The sequence below is a fragment of the Lepidochelys olivacea genome, assembly GCF_965140295.1.
Source record: "Lepidochelys olivacea isolate rLepOli2 genome assembly, chromosome: 6".
NCBI classification, from domain to species: domain Eukaryota; kingdom Metazoa; phylum Chordata; order Testudines; family Cheloniidae; genus Lepidochelys; species Lepidochelys olivacea.
The window spans coordinates 10,545,685-10,569,474 of NC_140416.1; the positions used below are offsets into that span (position 1 = coordinate 10,545,685).

General features: G+C 44.7%; 1 protein-coding gene across 1 annotated transcript in view; it reads left to right on the forward strand.

Annotated features, from left to right (window-relative positions):
• Positions 1–4,972: 4,972 nt before the first annotated feature.
• The window catches only part of LOC311521802 (membrane-spanning 4-domains subfamily A member 15-like), a 43,962-nt gene continuing 25,144 nt past the window's right edge, over positions 4,973–23,790 (forward strand). Inside the window, exon 1 of the mRNA XM_084630405.1 lies at positions 4,973–5,003. The gene's annotated coding sequence lies outside the window, so the exon portion shown is untranslated. The remainder of the gene's footprint in view (positions 5,004–23,790) is intronic.

The window sequence follows — 23,790 nt, forward strand, 5'->3', positions numbered from 1 at the left end:
GACACTAAACTGGGAGGAGAGGTATATACGCTGGAGGGTAAGGATAGGCTACAGAGGGCCCTAGACAAATTAGAGGATTGGGCCAAAAGAAATCTGATGAGGTTCAACAAGGTACAAGTGCAGAGTCCTGCACTTAGGACGGAAGAATCCAATGCACCGCTACAGACTAGGGACCGAATGGCTCGGCAGCAGTTCTGCAGAAAAGGACCTAGGGGTTACAGTGGACGAGAAGCTGGATATGAGTCAACAGTGTGTCCTTGTTGCCAAGAAGGCCAATGGCATTTTGGGATGTATATGTAGGGGCATTGCTAGCAGATCGAGGTGGGATTTGATAGCTGCTTTCAACTATCTGAAAGGGGGTTCCAAAGGGGATGGATCTAGTTCTCAGTGGTAGCTGATGACAGAACAAGGAGTAATGGTCTCAAGTTGCAGTGGGGGAGGTTTAGGTTGGATATTAGGAAAAACTTTTTCACCAGGAGGGTGGTGAAGCACTGGAATGGGTTACCTAGGGAGGTGGTGGAATCTCCTTCCTTGACAAAGCCCTGGCTGGGATGATTTAGTTGGGGATAGGTCCTGCTTTGAGCAGGGGGTTGGACTAGATGACCTCCTGAGGTCCCTTCCAACCCTGATATTCTATGATTCTATCATTCTATGATTTTGTGATTCTTTGAAAAAAAATGAGTCTTTATTTGTGTCATGACATGGTAGTAGCTGGTAAAATTCAGACTAGACTCTAATTAGAGGACAAAACACCCTTTTTTTTTTTTTTTTGCAAACAGAGGACATGGCAATGAGGAATGGTCTCTTGGTTCAGGTTCTCTCAGCTGTGTGTAACTCCAGCTTTCATCATGAAACCAGTCTCTAGGAGTGGATTGCAAGGGGTACTGTGACAGAACAGGAACATGCTAGGATTGTGTTGGGGGAGTTTGGGGAGGGCATGAAACACTTTTCTGGATTGGCTGCTGGGGGAGTCATGCATGGAAATGCTCAGACAGCAGCACAATGAGGGACTTGAGCAACTCTGTCTGGCCCTCCAGTCGCTTTATCATCTGCTCCTGTCCATCTGTCATCCGCTCCTGCCCTTGTCTCCTTTCCAGGTTATCCAGCCTAAGTTTTTTATTCATTGTCTCCCTCCAACCTCTTGTTTTGCTTTGTGCTTCATCTGTTGACTACAGAACAGCTCTAAACATATCCTCCTTACTCTTCCTGGTTTGCATCCGTATCTGACAGAGGCACTCCATGGGTGTGTAGGCATTGGTCCTCCAGGGCACATATGCAAAAGCCAAAGAAACAATGAACAGAGAGAGTATTGTGAGTGCACTGAAACCTGAGAGTCACAGAAGTCTCATACACCTCTTTCTCACTGTCCCTTTGCTAGCACACAGCTCAGTGAGAGTCCCAAATATGGTGAGTTCAGCAAGGGGTGGGGAGGTTGGCAAGTGGGGAAGGGACAGTGGGCAAGAAGGGACAAAGGGTCTGGGTGATTTGTAAAGACGGTCACTACACACGCCTAGAGAGAATATTGGCACCCTTTTCACAGGCTGGGGTAATCGAACCTGATATCTCACTCCTGAGAGTAACCCAGGATCCAAGCATGCATCTCCTGCATGTGTGTGGCTTCAAACCAGCTCTGTATGCTGCTCGCCTGTGTGCCGTTGTAGTCCCTACAGAAATAATTGCTGTTTGGCACGGCAAAGTTTCCTACCGGGGGGGAGAAACAAGGCAGCTCTGCCAAAGAACCTTTGGCAGAGGATTTCAGAATACCTACAGGAAAGTTTCCTAGAGCTCTCTATGGAACATTCCTGGGACAGCCCTGCAAGCATTAACAAACTTTTCTGCCAGGCCCTCGCTGCGTAGCTGAACAGGCTCTGTCGCCAGATAACCCTGTCGCATGTCCCACATCTTCCTCCAACTCCACTTCCTCATCCACCACTTCATCCTCAGGGTTGACTCCGCTGGCCACTGCCTCCAGTCCCCGCAAAGAATTCTGTGGGCTCATGGCGGTGGGGTCACTGCCGAGGGTGACATGCAGCTCCTTGTCTTCAGCGCTGCATCAGAGTGCTGGTTGCCCTCCCTTGCCTTCTGATATGCCTGCCTCAGCTTCTTGCTCTTAGGACGGCACTGCTGCGTGCCCCTTTCATGTCTCTTCTCCGGCAGGCCGCAAGCAATCTGCCTGCAAATATCCAGATTCCTATGGCTTGAGCAAAGCTGCAACTTCCCAGCCTTCTCTCCCCACAGACCCAGCAGATCGAACAGCTCCATGAGGGGGCGTGTCTGTTGCGGCAAGCTGGCATGGTCAGCTAGGAAGATGCTGTGTGAACAGTCCACACCGAGCAAATAGAAAGACAAATTTCAAAAATTCCTGGGCCTTTAAAGGGGGGAGGGCACCTGTGTACCTGCAGGGCAGTGGAGTTCAAACTGCTGACCAGAGCGTCATTGATGGGCACTGAGGGACACTTCCTGGAGGCCAGTTAGGGCAACGTAAGCAAGTGCACTGTCTATACTGATACTGCATCGCTCTAACTATATAGCAAAGAGCTCTATGCCGCTTGTCAAGGTGGTTTTGTTTTGTCAACATAGCAGGGGAGTTAAAATAGCAGGAGGAGCGTTGTTGTGTGTACACCTCCACTGTTTTGTCTACAAAAGTTGACTTTTGTCGACAAAACTGTGGAGTGTAGACAAGGCCTAAGTCCCAACTGCAGGGACTGACTTCACTTCGCTTCGCTTTGCTTCACTGTCTTCACATTCTGTCTTCATTTACCCGGTGTCATATCCCTGAAGGCAGGAATGGCACACAGGTATATCTGAGGGAAGAATTTGAAGCCAATGGGAGTGTGGAGGTGTAAATAACAGGGAAAATTGGCTCTCAGCATCTTTATTACTGGCAAAAAAAGATGCAGAGGCACAGTTTCACTTTCAGCTGCTGAGATCAGATTGGTAGCCATGGGGTAGTCGTTAGGATTTGAATGTGGGGCCTTCAGCATTGCAGCACCTGCCCCTACTTGAGCTACAGGACTGTAGCCATTACGTGGGAAAAGCAGCAGCCAGCTAGCTTCTTTGGCTCAGCCACAGAGTGGGGACTTGTAGTACACATCAGAAAGGTGTTACATAATCCCCACCTATGCACTGAATCACGTGGGCCGCCACTTGCAACACAATGCCCCAGCTTTGGCAGTGAGGATTGAACCTGTAACCTCTAGATCTTAAAAGTAGGAGCCCCTGTTGCCTGAGCTGAAAAGCTTGACCCTTTAGTAGGCTCTTCAATGGGTCCATATCCAAACAACCACCAGAGAGTGACTGGGCACCCCACTGAATGGTATGGGTTATATAGTTACATTAATGCACCATCTTCAGCTCATTAAGCAGAGACACCCAAGTTACAACATTCAATTCCAGTAAGTGTTTCAGTCCCTGAATGCATCTGTCTCTGGAACTGTATTGACATAGTCCTGGAGTTACCACTATCCCAGGTGCTATAAATTCATTGGTCACACTCTACATGATATTTCTATTTATAAATGTCTTATGAAGGATTATGCAATGTTTTTGTAACCTTTATCAGTCCTAGGATCTCAGAAAGACAAAGTGGGTGAGATAATATCTTTTTGGACCTCACCCACCTTCTGTCTCTTAAAAAGGATCACTCAGTGATTAACAGATGCTCTAAGCAAGTTACAGATATGAATAGCATATGCTATGGTTGGTTAACACCCACCTTGTCTCTCTAACAATTGATTAATCATTTAGTAAGACATCTGTTAACCACTTATAAACTATTTATACCTGAAACCTGAGTATACAGAATGAAGCATTAATCCTTTGCAATCTAAGTGACTGCTGATCATTCACCCAGAGAAGTAGTCAAGCTCAAATGACTCCACACATTGTCAATCACATAGGACATTTGCCAGCTGTATTGCTGATCAGGCTCATTACCTGGACACAGAGTGCTGGGGGAGGAAGGTTATTTAAAGAGCAATCTGGGCCTTCTTACAGCCTTTGCAAAAGGATTCAGAACATCTGAGCCAATCTCCCAGGGAGCTGATGTGATGTGAGCAGGGCTGGATTAATGCCGGGGTGTTAGGGGTTGCAGCCCAGGGCCTCAGGCTAAGTGGGGGCCCGTGGGCCGGATGCAGCCCGCTGCTTCTTTTCATCTGGCCTGTAGCAAGCCTCCACACTCTGGGCCTGGACACCGAGCCTTGGCGGCCCCTGCTGCTCCGTAGGGCTGGAGCTGTGAGTGCTGGCATGCTCCTGCAGCCCTTAGGCAAGGGGTGTTCAGGGAATCTCTGCATGCTTCCCCCTCCCCCAGCACCAGCTCCCATTGGCCAGGAACTATAACTGTGGGGGGCAGCACCTGTGGGCATGGGCATATGCTAGGGGCTGGATATGCCGGCCACTTTGGGGAGCAGAGCAGCATGGAGTCATGGTAGGCAGGGATCCTGCCTTATCCCTGCTGTGCCGCTGACTAGGAGCCACTTGAGGTAAGTGCCTCCCAGCTGGAGCCTACACCCCTACCTCAGCCCAGAGCCCCTTCCTGCACCCAAACTTCCTCCCAGACCTTATGCCCCCATCTGCACCCCAACCCCCTGTCCCAGCTCTGAGCCCCCTCTCACACCCCAACTCCCACCCAGAGCCTGCACCCCAAACCTCCTGCTGCACCCCATCCCCTTGTTCCATCCCTGCCCCCCCCCAGCTGGAGCTGCATGCCATCCTGTACCCCAATCCTGTGCCCCAGCCCTGAGTCCACTCCTGCACTCCAAGCCCCCAGGGGCCCCACAAAATCTAATAGCTCCAGGCCCACAGGAGAGTTAATCTGGCCCTGGATGTGAGCCTCCCAGAGAAGGAGGAAGAGAGGCAAAAAGGAAGAAAGAGGGAGGTGGTAGCAGCAGCAGCAGTGACCTGGCATTAAATAACAAGCCTTGCATGTGAAATGAGGGAACTTCCTGGCGAGGTTCTGCTGTTGCCTGGAGGGAGATCAGACCCAGCTCAGCAGGGAGCTTGGTGTAAGTGCATTGTAACATGTCTTGTTAATAACACTGAAAGCCCTGGAGAGGGGTGTGATGTTGCACTCCCTATATTTTATGGAAATATGCTTATGAGTATAAATAAGATGTAACTGGAATATGCTTTCTGCAAAAGGTCTTTTGTAAGGTATTCTAACAAAGGTTATCACCTACTAAATATATTCCTCCTATTTGCATGCATGTATCATTCTTGTATCTGAAGCTAGAAATGTGAAGTATAACTCTGAGGTCCGATTGTAATTATGCAAAGTGTGGGTCATTAATGGTGGTTTAGAATCTTGATGGCTCCCCTTGACTAGGACAATTGGTTGTAAATGGTTTATTTACCTGCAAACCTTCCTGTGTACATGTGGGCCAACCCAAGAAGAATGGAGATTGGGGGGGGGGGGGTCTTACAGTGACATGTGACCATGTCACATGATACTAGAACCCGTCTTAATCCTTGTTCTTTTCCATTGATGAGGCTGGGGTGGGGACAAGCACAGATAAAAGATTCCCAGCTTGTGCCAAACCTATAAATGGGGGTGGAGCAGGGAAAAGGGTGCAGCCAGTCATGAGAGAACCCCCTGTTTACCAGCTGAGATGTCTGCTGGATCTAACAAAGACTGTACCAGGAGAAAGGATTAGGCCCAGACTAGGGAGGAGTCTAGTCTGTGAAAGAAGCTTATTGGAACATCTTTGAGGGTGAGATATTACCTGTAATCTGTTTCTTAATGTATTAAGCTTAGACTTGTGTGTTTTGTTTTATTTTGCTTTGTGACTTACTTTGTTCTGGCTGGTATTACTTGAAACCACTTAAACTCTTCTTTTTATACTTAATAAAATCACTTTTGTTTATTAATAAACCCAGAGTAAGTGATTAATACCTGGGGGAGCAAACAGCTGTGCATGTCTCTCTATCAGTGATAGAAAGGGTGAACAATTTATGAATTTACCCTGTATAAGCTTTATACAGAAATGATGGCATGTGGTAAACCCCATCCCTGCTGTGAGGAGCATGACTGATGCAAGGCCTGGTAAGAACTGGAGGAAATGATGAGGAATGGGATGATACCCAGGAATTGTCCCACTGGATCAAACCCGTGGGTCCATTTAACCCAGACTCCTCCAGCTGATTGTGGCTGGCACTAGATGCTTCAGAAGAAGGTTCAATAAAACCTTGTGGCAGGGGGTTATAGGGCAGCCTGCACCCAGGGAATTGTCCCCCTAGCCTCCACTAACTGGAGGTTGACTGATCCTGGTGGTGGTTATAGGGATGAGGAAGATGATGATGATGATTTCCACATTGTCTTCTGCTTCCCAGGCTGCATACTCTGTGCCAAACCCTCTCAGCAGAGACCTTGGGGCTCCCTCCATAGCAATGCCCCACCTGCCAGCTTAGAACAACAGAGGTTATAACCCTGAGAGACAGGCTCAGCAGAGCATCCAAGAAGGGAATTGGAAAATTCACTCCAGCAGCAGCGCCTCTGAGATGTAAAACTGGACCCCTGGCTCCATCCAGATTCTTCCTTCAATCACTGTGAGGGTGGCGTTCGCTCCTGGGCTCTTGCTGATCACAGTGGCACCGGCCCCCACCACGTGAATGTAGCCCACTGGTGCGTGCACCTCACCACACACCTTCATCCTGCCCAGGGTGAAAAAGCAGCCATGATGGGGAAGAACAATTAATCGCAGTCCTCTTTATAACAGCCCTTACCATATCTGAAGACTGTTATCCTTCCACCTCTGGGCTGCTGTAGGCATCTGTAGTTGGCTAGCATCTTCTGGCCCAGATGTTTCCACATGTGCCCGGCAGTCCAGAGCAAGACTGTCTCAAGAAGTACAAGCCCTTCAGTTGAAGGGACTGTACATCTGGAGGAGAGTGGCATAATGGTTTGTACACAGGACTCAGGATTCTGTTCCCCATATCATTATTTTGGTGAAAAATTGTCCATTTTCAAAATTCTTAATTTTTTAATAGATTTTTTTCTTTGGAGTGTTCCTTCTTTTCATTTGTCATCCCCCCTCTCCTTCCCACCCCTTTTGTTTTTTCTCTTTTCTTTCTGGCCATTTTAAACAGATTTTCTCCAAATATGACTTGGGGTACAGGGAGATGGAAAGAAATGGGGGGGGGGACAGAAAATAAAATATGGGAAATCAGAATAATATACTCTAACATTCTCCAATTCTGAAAAAAATTGGTCCATATGAATTCATTTCCAAGGTGTTTTCATTTTGCAGGGTTCAAGATGGACCCAAATAAATATAAAACTCTTTTTACCATTTTTCTGCTGTCCATTTTTTAATTAATTAATTTTTTTGGACCACTTTGCTAGACAGGTGCAAAGTAGAATAAAATATTTCTGGATTCATTGCTGTGGTCTGTGTTGTGTCAGGAGCAATCAATGTTGCATGTGATTTTCTGCCTGTGTATTCCCAAGTGTGTAGCTTGGAAGCTTTCTGTCATGCTTCTGGCCTTCACCTCTCTGGAGTTCTGGGTACCTACTTATGTTCTCCAGCTCTGATCAGTTGAGTCTCCAGTTAAATGAAAACCTCTCACTTCTCATCTACTTTTTCCTACTTTTTTTCCACTGGTGGGGGGTGGAGAAAGGAAATGATAAAATAAAGAATTTATTTTTGTTTAAGTAAAGTGGGATTTCAAACTTCAAAACGAAATATTTTTGACAAGCATTGTGGAAAACCCAGAAATGTTCACACAAATCAGATTTCTCCACAGAAAAATGTCATTGTTGTCACAACCTTGTTTTTCATTTTTATATTTCAACTGGCTCTTGAGGATGGCAGTAAAAAGGGGATGAGGAAGATGATGGGGGGGTGGGGGCAGAGAGAGAGAGATGAAGTTTTCCCATGACAAATTTTAGTGTTGTTGAAACTGGTTTTTGTTACAAATTTTTTTTGACCAGTTCTAGAGGCTGGCAATAAAAGGGGGATGAGGAAGCTGTTTCGTGGTGAGGAGGAGGAAGATCATGATGACTTGCATATTGTCTCTTCTGTTTCCCAAGCTACATGCTTTGCGCCAAACTCTTTGAACAGAAACTGTGGGGCTCATCAGGCAGCAATGCCCCTTCTGCCAGTTTGAGAACTGTGGGGGCTGGTTTGGCCTTAGGACAGCTCTAATTTGTACCCCTGTGTTGCTTTGCATAGGTGCAGAATAGCCAGCATGTCAAAAGGGCTTGGCTCCACCCCTTCCCTACTCTGGCGTGGCTCAGCTGAGTGCAGGGGCAGGACTTAGCTGGCTTTACATCACTATTCTCTCCCCATCCTCATTCCTGCCCCCAAAATACCCCCTCCCCTATGATGCAGGAGTGGAGGGTGCAACATTCAAGGCTGACCTTTGACTGAACTCCCCAGGTGCTACTCTGGCAGCAGGCCGGGGCCTTGCCACGGGCCGTGCATGTGGTCCCTTGAGCTATAACCATGCATTGTCTACAAACCAGCATGCCCTCATTGGCCATACAGAGACTAACCGTGCTTACGCTTTATGGCTTCAGTGGGTGCTGTCCTGGCTGGGATATCAGGGGTTAAAGAGCAGCAGAGGCTGAGTCCCTATCAGGGAAACAAAGGGCATGTGGGAAGGAGGGGGGAGTTTCCCAGGAGGCAGGCAAGTTGGATGGGCTGGGCCTAGGGGCTGTGGATGGAAAGGGCTCCACGCCTGCTTCCATAAATCATTTCTCCTCTCATCGCAGTTCCCAGAGAGCTGACTCACGGGGCAAAGAGCATGGTTTATGGCAACATTTCCCAAGCTGGGGTGGCACTAAGTGGGGGCAGGGAGAAGGAGCAGGGGAGCGGGCGGGCAGGGCAGAGAAGTTGCAGGATCCTGAATCCACCATGTCTCCTCCTGTAAAGATACTGCTGCAGTTGTGGGTGACAAGTGACCTGAAAGCCACCTTCCCCCCCCTCCATGCTTTTCTATCCGCCCCTGCTACAGCCAGGCCTGGGTACAGTGCGCGCACACAGGGCATCGGGCTGAGGCTTCCTTGCTCCCACAATAGTCTGCTATGAAAGCTGCTGTGGCCCAGCCCCAGGTGTCATAGGTGCAGCCACCGTGGGGTTCAGATAATAAGGACCTGTCCCTCCTACACCACCACTCCATCGTCTTTGGAACTCCTCTTCAGGTAGCTGAAGGCTGTTATCAAATCCCGCCTCACTCTTCTCTTCTGGAGACTAAACAAGCCCAGTTCCCTCAGCCTTTCCTTGTAAGTCATGTGCCCCAGCCCCCTGATCACTTTTGTTGCCCTCCACGGGAGTCTCTCCAATTTGTCCACATCCCTTCTGTAGTGGGGAGCCCAAAACTGGATGCAATACTCCAGATGTGGCCTCAACAGTGCTGAATAGAGGGGAATAATCACTTCCCTCGATCTGCTGGCAATGCTCCTACTAATGCACCTACTAGTGCTTAGGTCCTGTCTGCCTGTGGGAGAGCAGTATTCCTGATTATCTAGTGCACGGGTCCCCAACACAGAGGACTGGACAGGTGTCAGAGGTCATGCCATCCACATGGCTGCAGAACAGTCCCACCTTTCAATTTCCCCTTGTTCTTGTGTTAGGAGGCAGGGAGAACAGAAGCTCCCAGTCTCCCTTCTCTAAATCATGCATTATTTGTAGGCTTGGAGGGATTCGATCTTCATCAGAAAATGTCGGTAAACTTTGATTTCACATTACGCACAGAAACCAACAACAAAAATATTTCCATTTAATGACCATTGAACTGGACAGAGGCAAAGTAAAGAAAATGCTGTCTGAGAACATTAGAATTTGATTTAAAGATATTTACTTTGTATATTTTGATGTGTGATGTTGACAATTTATATTTTAAGTTATAGTTTTAACTTTATGAATCTCAACATCTTACTGTCATTAAATAATTACTGCCTCGTGCCCCCCCCCATAGTTTCCCACAACTGTGAAAATTTAAATGGATCGACATAAAAAAGTGCTTAAAACCCATAATTTTGTGCTGATGTAAATAGATAAGTCAGGAACAATGCTTAAAAATAAACTATCTGTCAAAATTATAAAAAAATCTCATGCTGCCAAGCCTAATTATTTTATAGTTTTACCATCTGCCCTCTTATTCATTTCCTTTCTAAGGTAACAATCCTAGTCTTTTCAATCTCTCTGCCTATCAAAGCTTCTCCAGGCCCCTGTTCATTCTCATCCTTTTCCCCAAGCCCTTTTTGTTCTGCAATATCCTTTTGGAAATAGTTGTGAAATACTTGTACAACAGTATAGTTTTTTTTTTTAAAAATGTGTGCTGAAGTTGGTACGTGCCACTTTCCAACTCCACTACGACATGAGCATATTTCTCAAAGTGGAAGGTTTTTTCCAGTAACCAAGTGTCTGAATGAGTGTATGGTGGAACCTCAAACAAACATTGTTAACTTGCACTCTGGGGAAAAGAGCAGCTTGGGCTCATTCAACTTTCCCTGCACTTCAAGCAGTTTTTCCACTGAATGCTTGCTCCAAAGGATTGTTTGCTTCTGGCAAACACAGATCAGGTTCCATCTGGCCTAGCAACAGGTCTCCATGCTGTAGCTATAAAAATATCCACATTAGAATTGATTAAATGAAAAGCTGGAACATTTCAGGTGTCCTAAAAGAGAATCATAGAATATCAGGGTTGGAAGGAACCTCAGGAGGTCATCTAGTCCAACCCCCTGCTCAAAGCAGGACCCATCCCCAACTAAATCATCCCAGCCAGGGCTTTGTCAAGCCTGACCTTAAAAACCTCAAAGGAAGGAGATTCCACCACCTCCCTAGGTAACCCATTCCAGTGCTTCACCACCCTCCTGGTGAAATAGTGTTTCCTAATATCCAACCTAAACTTCCCCCACTGCAACTTGAGACCATTACTCCTTGTTCTGTCATCTGCTACCACTGAGAACTAGATCCATCCTCTTTGGAACGCCCTTTCAGGTAGTTGAAAGCAGCAATCAAATCCCCCCTCACTCTTCTCTTCTGCAGACTAAACAATCCCAGTTCCCTCAGCCTCTCCTCAGAAGTCATGGGCTCCAGCCCCCTAATCATTTTTCAGAGTAGCAGCCATGTTAGTCTGTATTTGCAAAAAGAAAAGGAGTACTAGTGGCACCTTAGAGACTAACTAATTTATTTGAGCATAAGCTTTCGTGAGCGAAGCATAAGCTTTCGTGAGCTACAGCTCACTTCACTCACAAAAGCTTATGCTCAAATAAATTGATTAGTCTCTAAGGTGCCAATAGTACTCCTTTTCTTTTTGCTAATCGTTGTTGCCCTCCGCTGGACTCTTTCCAATTTTTCCACATCCTTCTTGTAGTGTGGGGCCCAAAACTGGACACAGTACTCCAGATGAGGCCTCACCAATGCCAAATAGAGGGGAATGATCATGTCCCTTGATCTGCTGGCAATGCTCCTATATATACAGCCCAAAATGCTGTTAGCCACCTAGGCAACAAGGACACGCCATTGACTTATATCCAGCTTCTTGTCCACTCTAACCCCTACGTCCTTTTCTGCAGAACTGCTGCCGAGCCATTCGGTCCCTAGTTTGTAGCAGTGCCTGGGATTTTTCTGTCCTAAGTGCAGGACTCTGCACTTGTCCTTGTTGAACCTCATCAGATTTCTTTTGACCCAATCCTCTAATTTGTCTAGGTCCCCCTGTATCCTATCCCTACCGTCCAGCATATCTACCATTCTTCCCAGTTTAGTGTCATCTGCAAATTTGCAGAGGGTGCAATCCACACCATCCTTCAGATCATTAATGAAGATATTGAACAAAACCGGCCCCAGGACCAACCCATGGGGCACTCCGCTTGATACCGGCTGCCAACTAGACATGGAGCCATTGATCACTACCCATTGACCCCGATGATCTAGCCAGCTTTCTATCCACCTTACAGTCCATTCATCCAGCCCATACTTCTTTAACTTGCTGGGAAGAATACTGTGGGAGACCGTATCAAAAGCTTTGCTAAAGTCAAGGAATAACACATCCACTGCTTTCCCCTCATCCACAGAACCAGTTATCTCGTCATAGAAGGCAATTAGGTTTATCAGGCATGACTTTCCCTTGGTGAATCCATGCTGACTGTTCCTGATTGTTTTCCTCTCCTCGAAGTGCTTCAAAATTGATTCTTTGAGGACCTGCTCCATGATTTTTCCCGGTATTGAGGTGAGGCTGACTGGTTGAATCTTGGGGTATCCTATGAAATGCCAACACTGTCCCAAGAAAACTGGGATATGTGGTTGCATTATGTGAGGGGAAAAGTTGAAGTTGAAGGGCTGTTTACAGGAAATACAGATTGTTTGTTTGTTTTCAGTGGAAATTCAAATACCAAAAAATTTAACCAAATAATTATATCTGAAAACTGAAATATTCAATTTGGAAATGCTGCCATGGTGCCTCATGCTCCTATTCTCCTGGAGAGGCAAGTGTCTGACCAGACTCCATCTCCAATAATGCACCATTGTCTCCTCTCTTGAAGGGAGAGTATCATGGGAGTCATTGTCCACAGTGCATCATGGAGGTTGTAGTCTGACTGGGTAGCCCTGCCCATAGAGGAAAAAGGGGGTGAGGAACAACTCACAAGAGATACCATTCTAAATCAAACTATTTGGTTTTAAGGCATTAGGCTTTTTGGATGAAAAATCCAATTTGTTTTCATGGAAAACACACTTTTTGCAAAAAAAAAAAACAAACCAGAAAACCAAACATACCAATTTTCCACTAAAAAAGGTTTAAGGAAGTTTTCAACGACCCCACTATGGGGCACAGCTTTGGCATGGATTAAGTACTAGTGAAGTGATAGTAAGTAACTCTTCTGAATGTAAGGAGGCCAACAGTGGGGAGGCCCACAGGTTGCTTTTGGGACATTAGGACATTTGCTATCTAGGGCTGACCCATCACTCAGTTCAGTGAATCCCATCTTTTTTGCAGCATCTTTGGCACAATAAGGGCATTAGTAAGTGCAGCCAATGTTCATGGTCTTTCACACAAATGCTCCATAGATCATCAGGCTGGCCCAGTTGGTCTCTGGTGTGGATTCCTCAGCCATCGGGGATGAGGTGGTCCAGGAATCAGCAGGTTGGGGCTATGAATCCTGAGAGCTAACCTTTAGGGGCTACGCATCACAGGAATCAACCTCAAAACAGCATACAGCAATTTGAATCAGATGGTGGCGCAGGCATTCCTTGGAGAAGAGCCCAGAGCACTGGGGGTGAGTGATTTCTACCCACAGTTTGGTCCATGGGGACTAATCAATTCAGTGCATACAGGAGTGGGAAGGATCTCCAAAGGTCTGAATGTAGAGCAACCAAGGATGAGCAAACTCCAGGCTTCACCCTTGTTTGTTTGGATTTTTTTTAATTGAACAGATTTTTGAAAATAGAAAAGATCCAAAGAAGCAGAAACTGTAGAGCAACCGCGTCATTTCAGCCAGTGTGACTTTTATTTGAGCAGTAGGGTACGTCTACGCTGCAGGTGGATGTGTAATTTCCATCTTGGGTAGACGTATATCAGGCTAGTGTGCTTAAAAATAGCAGAGTAGCCCCACCAACTGGGGCTAGCTGCCTGAATACAATCCCCTCGGAGCTCCTAGGTATGTTTGCCATGGATACGCTGCTCTTGCTAGTGCACTAGCTCAGTCAAAGATCGCTCAGGTATGTCAGCCCCAGCTGGAAATTACCTCTCCAGCTGAAGTGTAGCGGTACCCTAGGAGAAATAGGGAAGAACAAATGAGGGGGAGAGCGCACACAGTGTGTGGCTCCTCCTTTGTAACATGCCGCATTAACTCGATCTCAGATTGACAGAAGGCAGATGACTTACATATTTAATGGTGCAGTACACAGAAAACAGTCATACCACAGGAAGCAGGCAGGTTAACCCATCTCTGCTGTTTCCAGAATAAGGCGCTATTGATCTACTGAGATCCTCATGTGGTTTCCAAAGTCATCTTTTGAGACAGAAAGGCTTCAAGTTCACATTACAGTTCATACACTGGGTTTAATATTTTGCCATGGGATAACCACTGCACTTCACCATGTAAGAGTAAGTGTTGGCGTTCGGACCGCATTTCTTCACTCATTGTAGCAAAGATGTGAGAATTGAGTCCATTTGCTTTCATAGAACTCACAATTTTAACAACTATACTGAGGACAATACTAAGCACTGGAGACAATTTCTTGGCTGCCAAGACCTCTCAATGAACAAAGCAGTGAGTTGCTTGAGCAACTTCCATCATTTTTGCTACTACACCTGAGTGTCTGCCTGTCATTGCAGCCTGTCCCATACTCATTTAGGACCCAAAAGACTTCAGCACTTGTCAAGTTTTGTGGCAGTTCTTTTCAGTGGAGTAGATATTTTATTAAATGTGCCTTCATAGGCATAGTGCACATAAACAGAAAGAACCACTGTGTTAGAAATGTCCATTGACTCATCTGACTGAATTGCACACCAGCTTGGTACTCTCACCCTTTCTATCAACTGAGCTTCAATATATTCTGCAATATCAGGTTTCAGAGTAGCAGCCGTCTTAGTCTGTATCCGCAAAAAGAAAACGTGGACTTGTGGCACCTTAGAGACTAACCAATTTATTTGAGCATAAGCTTTCGTGAGCTACAGCTCACTTCATCGGATGCATCTGATGAAGTGAGCGCATCCGATGAAGTGAGCTGTAGCTCACAAAAGCTTATGCTCAAATAAATTTGTTAGTCTCTAAGGTGCCACAAGTACTCCTTTTCTTTCTGCAATATCAGTTATTCAACGTGAGACAGTATCAGTGACAGTAGAATGCAGCTCACTTTTTGGCAGCTGTATCACACAAGGCTTCGTGACAAGCATCTATTACTGAAGGCATGATTAGTTCTTCACCAGATGTAAATGGCAATTTGCATTTAGCTATGCATAGGGACAGCAGATATGATGCTTTTAACATACCTTCATTTGATGTTATGGCGGTGTGCAGTAGTTTCTTTTGCCTCTTCTCTTCATCTCACTTCTATTGGAAGAATTCCACTGACTTTTCTTTTAAATTTGGATGTTTGATTCAGAGTTGTGCCACACACAACACAGAGGTTGAGCATTCTACATCCTCTCTTGCAACAAACCCATACTTAATGTAAGATGAATAGTATTTCTGATTGAAGGCCGAATGTTTCTTTTCTTTTCTTCCTTATCACATTTGGAGTCACTTGCATCTCCATTCTGTTTTTTCTGCACTTTTGTTACCTCTGAATCCATTTTTTGGAACTATCTGCTTTGACAATGACATTGTGTGGTTTAGCTAAGTAAAAGTTTTACTAGAACTTAAATTTCACTCGCTGCTTTCCGTTAACTACTTCCTTCCAACAAATGCGGGCAAACTTGCTTTGCATGTCAGCACCATGGCAACTGATGTCAACTCGGTTGGTTGATTTATTCATTTATTATTTTTAATGTTCAGAAATAATTGAATGAATACCGTGAAGTAAAATACAAGTACAAAAACATTACATTTTAAATATTAATATTCTATGCTAGGGAAATCTCAGGGACTGGCAAGAAGGGCCATCATAGACCGGCGCCGGTCCATGGACCAGTCATTAAGAAACACTGGGATAAATGAAAAGCTGTCAACAGACAGAATGGGGCTAATCCTCAGATGGTTTAAACAGACACAGCTCCATTGAAGCCAATGGTGTTATGCTCATTTACACCAACTGAGGATTTGACCCCTAGTGAGCCCTATTCGTTTCCGTGCAAGACAGCTCACTTGGATGGAAGTTCAGGAACTTTACAGAAGAGCAGAGAGTATCTCAGGGGCGTCACAGGATGGGCTGGTCTCTGAGCTGCAAAGTGCTCACTGCACTTTACTGCATCTTGGTTACTGTGCAGTGAACGAGGTTTGGCTGCTGCTTACTGTGAATGCTCATTCTCTGAAGGAGGCAAATCATCCATAGCGGACCTTGCCTCCTTCGCAGAACGTTCTCCTGGGGAAGCGGTGAGAGCTTAGATCACCATTTTCACAAACAGGTGCCTAAAGTTAGACTCTGACATCTTTATGGAGGCTCCTAAATGAGTGAGCTGATTTCTGAAAATACTGAGCACCCAGCAGCTCCCACTTGAAATCATTGGGACCTGCTAGGTGCTCACCACTTTGGAAAATCAGACCAATTACCGACTGACATAAATACAGATTTAGGAACTTAAATTTAGGCTCTTGTTTTTGAAAATCTTGATCCCGGTGTCATTGAGAAATTGATGCAGAAGGCGGTCAGCACCTGAAGATCTGAGCTCCTTTTAAAAAAATCTGTCCACTTATTTTGGTGACAACCTAGGAGCTGAGCTCTTGTCAAGCCGGTGGCATTCCAACGAGCAGCATTTTTGGCATTCTGCAGCTGTCTACCAAGTTTAATAGTGAAGGTATTTTATTGAATCCATTTCTTTCAACCACCAACCAAGCCAGGAAATTCCATATGAAATTAATATGAGAAGAGCTTTAAGAAAAAATTACTTTTTCTCTTTTACTGTTCACTGTTTCTGGAGCCCTCTGTAGCAGCTGGGAAGCTACTCACAGTTAGGTTGACCAGATGTCCCAGTTGTATAGGGACAGTCCTGTTATTTGGAGCTTTGTCTTATATAGGTGCCTATTACCCCCCTTCTCTGTCCTGATTTTTCATACTTGCTATCTGGTTACCCTACACACAGTTCAGCTGGTGAGTTATAAGAATCCTTTGCATTTGTAACGTGGGGGCATTGTAGTTTCTCTGCTTTGTTCAGAACACGACATACATTGAGAGTGGATGACGGGGGAAAGCAAAGGCCTTGTTGATCAAGGAATGTGTGAATCTAGAGAGAGGATTTAATACTGACCCCAGTAGAGATGTATATGTAGTGGGTAGTTTCCACTAAGGGAGAGTTTGCATTCCAACATATAACACTGGGGTGAGAGCCAGGACTAAATTAACATAGAGTTCCAGATACTCATATGGTGTAAAATCAACATGCAGCATTTACTTCAGTGCACTCTGATTTCCATCAGCTGAGGATCTGGCCTTGAAGTCTTATCTTGCTCCAGAATAGGAGGGTCTCTCTGGCACAGAAATGTATTGTGGTGGCACAGAAATGTGTCGTGATTGGATTCTGGTTTAAATGAACATGGAGACTAAATTCTCAATGTGTTTTTTACCTTTTTCAACTGAAAATGTGGTTTCCGCAAAATTTACACTTTCAGTAATGTGGAAATTTTAACTTTTGTGGAAAGTTTGATTTTCTATAGGGAAAATTGAATCATTTCAGGTCGTTTCAATCTTAATCTACATCTTCCTGAGCCACTGTGGAGCCTTATGGCAGTTGTAGTTAAGGTATCCCATGCCTCATTTTCCCCTCTGGGCCAGGCTCCTTGGCAGGACTACATCATGTGTCCTCAATGCATCATGGGAGATGTAGTCCAACTGGGGAGCGCTGCCTATAGGGGAAAATGTGAGCATGAGGCACCCGGGACCACAACTCCCATAAGCTCCTGTGGTTGCTTAGGAAGAGGCCGATTAAAAGTAGAACCAACCCGAAACAAAATGTTCAGACATTTCCAAATCAAAAATTTTTGAGACATATACAAATGTCAAAATATTGGACTTTCCCACAGGGCAGAAATTCCGTTATTTCCTCAACTCTAGTTATAATTTTCATAGTCTTAGTTCTCTGAGCCCCAAATCGCCAACTTGCAGACATGCCACATTCCCTGTTCCGGGGAAAACTCCTCTGAGAGTGAGAAATTACCTCAGTCTCCATGGTCCAATCAATCCTTGCTCTTTCTGTTGCAAATGAGAACAAAGGTGCCAATTATTGACAGCAGGGATGGCGGTTTTATTAATAATACTTAGCTTATCAGTGGATCTCAAAGCACTTTACAGATGAGGTGAGCATCACTAGTCCCAATTTGCAGATGGGGAAACTGAAGCACAGAAGTGATGAGACTTGCCAAATCATGGACCAGGACCTTATTGTGCTAGGCATTATACAAAAACAAGAGACAATCCCTGCCTAACATAGCTGAAAATCTAAGTGACAGTGATTCAGTATCTTGGTTAGGCCTTTATTGGCATCTTGGCACTTCTTGTCTTAGACAAAGTCAAGAAATTTGACAGCTGTTGAACAAAGGGAAAACAAGACTCTTTCTAGACTCCCAAAGAAATTCAGGGATCTGAGGTGTGTGTGTTTTTATTTTAGCCAAAACCTGTTTGTCCTCCTGCCAGTCCTTTTGTGGGTCTCTTGGGAGCTGCCTGGCTTGTGCTCTTAGTTCATTTGCTGGGATCGTTCTGTTGCTAATGGATCTGATCCCAAACACCGCACGTTGCGATGATGCCTCTAGTAGGGACCTTCTGCTGGTAAGTGACTGGACTCTGCCTGGAGATGTGACTTCTCAAATTGCTTAATGTGTTTAGAAAGCCAAGACCTGGAGTTGTCCCAATCCCAGCTCTGGAAGCCAGAAATTTTCTAGGAGTTTGGGTCCAGATTTGCCAGAATTCAGTAAAGACAATGGCCACTGGACTGTCTTTTTTTTTTTTTTTTTTTAATGGTGCTGATATTGGTCACATTGAGGCTAACGGCAACACGCCTCTTGAATCAGGGGAAGCAGGATCAGACTGAAGGTCAGGCTTTTGTTTAAAAATAAAATAAATGTGGCTAATAAGTCAGGGCTGGACTTTTCTCCTTTTACTTGGTGTTAAAAGCACGAAGTCACTTGCAGTACATAAAAACTTGTTCTTATGTGCCAATAGGTGGCACTCTTTCCATTAACTGTCTATATAGACCTGTGTATAGCATACATATGCATCTCTTCTGTAGAGCACTCCTGGAGCAAGCAGTACCTGGCTTGTGGAGCAGTCTTGTTGGTCGAGAGATTAAAGTCTCCACTGGGACTATTCAAGCAGAGTAAGAGCAGCTGATTTAGGCCTTAAATAATTATGGGTGAGGAGGAGATGCTCCGGGGAGTGCTTGGGAGGAGGTGCTGCTCTTGACACCATTGTGGAGTTTCGCTGGTCCCTGGCTCGGGTGTGTGCTTCGGGCTACAAGTCACCTGTTGTGACCCTGATACAGTGAATGTTTCATTTCTCAGTGGAATTGAAGTGAGGTCATAGTTTGGAATGATGTTTGCTCCTGCTAGACTTGATAACTGATGGCAGAGGGGTATGAGTGGGAGTGGGGGAAACTAGGGATTGAGATTATAACTGAATTTTTTTCACTGAAGGTTTTTTTATGTGAAACACCATTTTCATTGAAAGTGAAACATTTAAAAATGTGACTATTTTGATGAAAATTTTTTGGTGGGGGGTGGAATAAAAAGAAACAAAGCATCCTGATAATTTCAAAATGTCCCATTTCAACATTTTTGGAATTAAAAATTTTTATCTTTTTCATTCCAAAATGATTTCTCAAAAATAAATTAGTTGAGGTTTTAATATTTGTAAATATAAATCCCTCAACATTTTTAAAAGGTCAAAATTAAAATGTTTTGATTGACCCCCAAACAATTTTTTTTCAAAATTTCATTTCACTAGAAATTTCAGATGTTTTTATTTTTGTTTTGGAATGGGGGAGGGGGATGTCAGAATTGTGGAATTTCCTGCAAAATGGAAAAGCTGCTTCCCATCCTGCTCTAGCTGAGTGATTATAAATGTGGTGGTATCACATTCCTTTCCAGGCAGCTGGCAGCTCAGCCCAATTCTGTGGATCATTTTATTAAAGGATAAAATCATTTCTGTTTTCACTGCCACCACATTGATCCCTAGTTTAAGCGTGCTAAAGATCAATAGCAAACATGCAGCTTGGCCAACCTGTCTTTCTCCAGAAAGGCCAGTTCAGTCATTTGAGGCTAAATACTCAGTTCTTCACACTGCTCACCAAAAGGGTCTGGGACTTTGATTCTGATGCTCTCAAGCAAAGGTTGCTATAAGTGTAAATGCCTTTTCATTCTTCCAACAAGAGCTTCAAGAATCTCCATTCAAAGGGTATGTCTACGCTGCAAATAAAGATCCGCAGCAGTGAGTCTCAGAACCTGGGTCAACTGACTCAGGCTTGTAGGGTTCATGCTATGGGGTGAAAAATAGCAATATAGACTTTTCTGCTCAAACTGGAGCCTGGACTCTGAAACACAGCAAGGAAGGAGGGTCTCAGTTCCTGGGCTCCAGCCTGAGCGAGAACATCTACACTATTTTTAGTGCCATAGTATAAGCCTGAGTTAGTTGACCTGGACCCGTAGAGACTCTCGGCTGCGGGACTTTTTTTCCTGTGTAGACATGTCCAAAGTATTGAGGGTAACAGCAAGTGACCAGCAGCATGTTTCATGGTACCTGCCCATTGACCTCTCCAGGGAAAAGCATATGGCTAGTAAGTAGGCGGTTCATATTGGCATTGGTGGTGATGGACCAGATTCATCCCTGGTGTAACTCCATTGGGGTCCTAACAGGAATGAGTTTGGCCCAGGGACTTCCATGATGATGGTAACGAGAGGGATGAGGATGGTGGTTGGAGGAATGATGAGGATCATATTACCAGTGAGGGTTGACTTCTTTTGTTTTGCAGGCCATGTTTTCTGCACCATATGCCATCAGCGTAGATCTTGGACCTCCCTCTGCTCCAGTGCACCCTTTGCTGGCTTATGGTAGCACTGCTTCAGCATGTGGCAGTAGTGTACCAGCTTATGGCAGCTTTGCTCATGCTCCCAAGACACAAACTGAGCAGAGGGCCTGCGAAGGAACCCACAGGAGAAATCACTCCTGCAGCAGCAGCTGCTCCGAGGAGTAAAATCCAACACCCTCCCCTCTGATAGATGTCCTTCCTTTTCTTGAGTGCAATCTTAACACTCAGCTCCCTCACTGGTCAGTCTCTCTGCTCTTCACACTGTGGGTGTGTCTGTCACATTGGTGCGGGTTCTCCGTCATTAGCTGGTTTCACACAGTGCAGATTGCAGTAAGATCCATGATGACCATCCTTTGGCAAATGCCCCCAGCAGGCCTTACACCCAAACATTTTCCCACCGGCTTCTTCAATACAAGAATGAACAGGAGCCCTAAGTTGGGTCTTTTCATGTGTTTGTTCACTATGGTGCGTGTGTGTGAGTGTGGGGGTGCATGGCTCTGTATGTGTGTATACACACATGGGGGGTGTATGGGTGTGAGTGTGGGGATTGCATACCTGTGTATGAGGATCTGTGTGTGTGTATCGATATGTGGTGTGTGTACACGGGTATGCAGTGGTGCATGTGCATACACACAGGGGGTGTGCGTACATGGGTGTGGGGTAGGCATACCTAAGTACATGGGGGTATCTGTGAAATCATAGACATGGACATTTGACAAAGACATAGACAAGAGGGTACCTGTGAAACATAATAAACAATATGCCCTTAGAGGTTGGGGACCAGCCTATAAAAACGTTGTACCAATGATAGGCTGTCAGTTCTTTTTCAGACTTAGCAATTTTTAGCATGTCTCCATTTGTATGTAATATCTGAATGACATGACATGCTTCCCTATATCCCTCTGTCTGTTGTAAAAACGGAGTCACCTTTGTTTCTGACAATAAGTGATCCGTTAGATCACGCTAATCCAGGTCAAGGTTAACAGAGAAATTAACTGGGGTGGCAGTTATAGTGCTCTGGGCTGCTTCTATCTGTGGTAGCTAGTACCTGTGATTGCTAGTGTATAATGCACGAGCATTACATCTACAGTCATCCACGGGGGTTGGCTGATACTTGCATCCTCCCAAAATATTGTTTCCTAGGATGTAACACATACACATTCTGTTGTACAAAAAGTGTGCCACATTTTCTAATTCATCCCATACACATGTTCTCAATGATGTGTCCTTGCTGCATGGTTCTGTGGTGACAGGTAGGGACAAGCACATCCATTTGAGGGCTCCATTCCATACACCCTCAGATGTCCAATAATTTCTCCTCTTTCCTAGCCCACTGATCCATAACCTGGGGTAGCCAAAAGGATCCAATGGTCAATTTTGCGAGCTGGCTCACTTTCCATATCTGTCTTCATAGATTGTTGAACAATTTTAATAATTTCACATAATAAATCAGGCTTAACCATGTTGGAAACATATTGCATCCATTCATATTTGTAGGTGTCAAACAAGGACCTCTTCTGTTTTAAAAGATGTGTTAATACCCGAACATTCCCAGATATTACCCAAAACATTTAGTGTTCCAGTGATGCTAAACTAAGAATTTGCATCTCAGTACATCCTATGGCCAAGGCAGCTTTATTCCCTAATTCTATTTCTTGTTCATACAGCAGCCAGGAGGTGGTGTTTAGCCACCGCCACATAGTCCATGTTGCTTTTAGGTTTCCCTGACTTTATACCAAGTTCACAGTAGTATCTGACTGCTTGTGAATGAGACTATCTTACAGTTGTGACAAGGAACTTAACTTCTTCTTAATTACCTCCAGGTCTAGAGTATTCATAATCCCTGCTCCAAAACCAATCCCTCCTAATATGATGTCTGTTACATGAGGATGTTTCCCTGTTAACAGACTGGCATTTCTTGACCTCCGCCCTTCTGCAGCATTGGTTTCTGTAAATACAGTTCAAATGCTTATTAATCCTTTTCTGCCTAATGCAGTAGGCTTGGGTTTTTTTGGTAACAATATACAATGCTAGCAACAAAACAAGACAAAAAAACCAACAATTTTTGTCATGCCAGTAGATTCATGGTATTCTGGGTTGCTCTTCAGCTGGTACCAGCTTTTCCTGAAGTTCTGAAAGACCAAACATTTTTCTACCCCTTTTGGGGTGGCAGATTATTGCTTAAAATATCCCTTTCTTTTACAAATACCCTTGCTGATTTCAGGCAAAACAGAGGAATTATCCCCATACTTTCCTGTGTTTTTGTTCTATAGGCAGGCCAGATTGAATGGTTTTTAGGCTTTAAGAGAAAGTATCCCACTGTTCAGTCATTAAATTCATGAGGTGGTGTACCTCAGTTTCCCTTTTTATACAACAGGCCAGGTTTGTAATGTTTTTTCTGCTGTGCTAAGCTTTAAGTTTATTCACAGGTAATAGCTGAGAAGCATCATTACCATATTACCTTAAAGGTTTTTTCCAAAAATATCACACTTTACATTGTTACAGGGGTACTTATTAATATTAACATTGGGATAACTTTAAAGTTAACATCAAATCTATTAAAAGTAGCTTGTTATACCATGCCTTTTAGTTACATAATTTGTTTTTGAGGCCAGTGTATTCAATGTCCTCTTTAAATCTTTGCATAGGCTTTAATTTAATTATATCCTTGGGGTTTTAGTGAATTAAAAGGTAGGGGTGTCATGCATGTAAGCAAACCCCTTTTGTATGGGTCTTCAGATTTCAGCACTGCATACACACATGAAAAGGTTTGGGTGTTTTTTCTACTTAGGGTTAACCCTCTCATTCTTAGGGTTGACTTTTTCCACCTTCCTCTGGAGGGTCATAATTTGAGCCTTTTGGTTTCAGGTAGTTTGTTTGCTGACCAGGTATATCCTTTATCTGCAGCTCCTTTGTGCTGTCATTTATGGGCAGTTCTCTCCTTCCTCTATCGGTTAGATAATTTGCATCAACACAGACGCTTTCTGACTTGCTTTTGGATCCAAAGCCATCAGCAGCTCAGAGACTCGGTCTTAAAAGGGAAACAATCAACTTTCACCAGAGTTTTGATTACTTTTCACTTTTAACTCCTGCTTCCAAAACACACAGCAATCCGAAAAAGAAAACCCAACCTATTGTGGCTCCTTTTGGAGCCCTAATAGGATTTTAATTAAG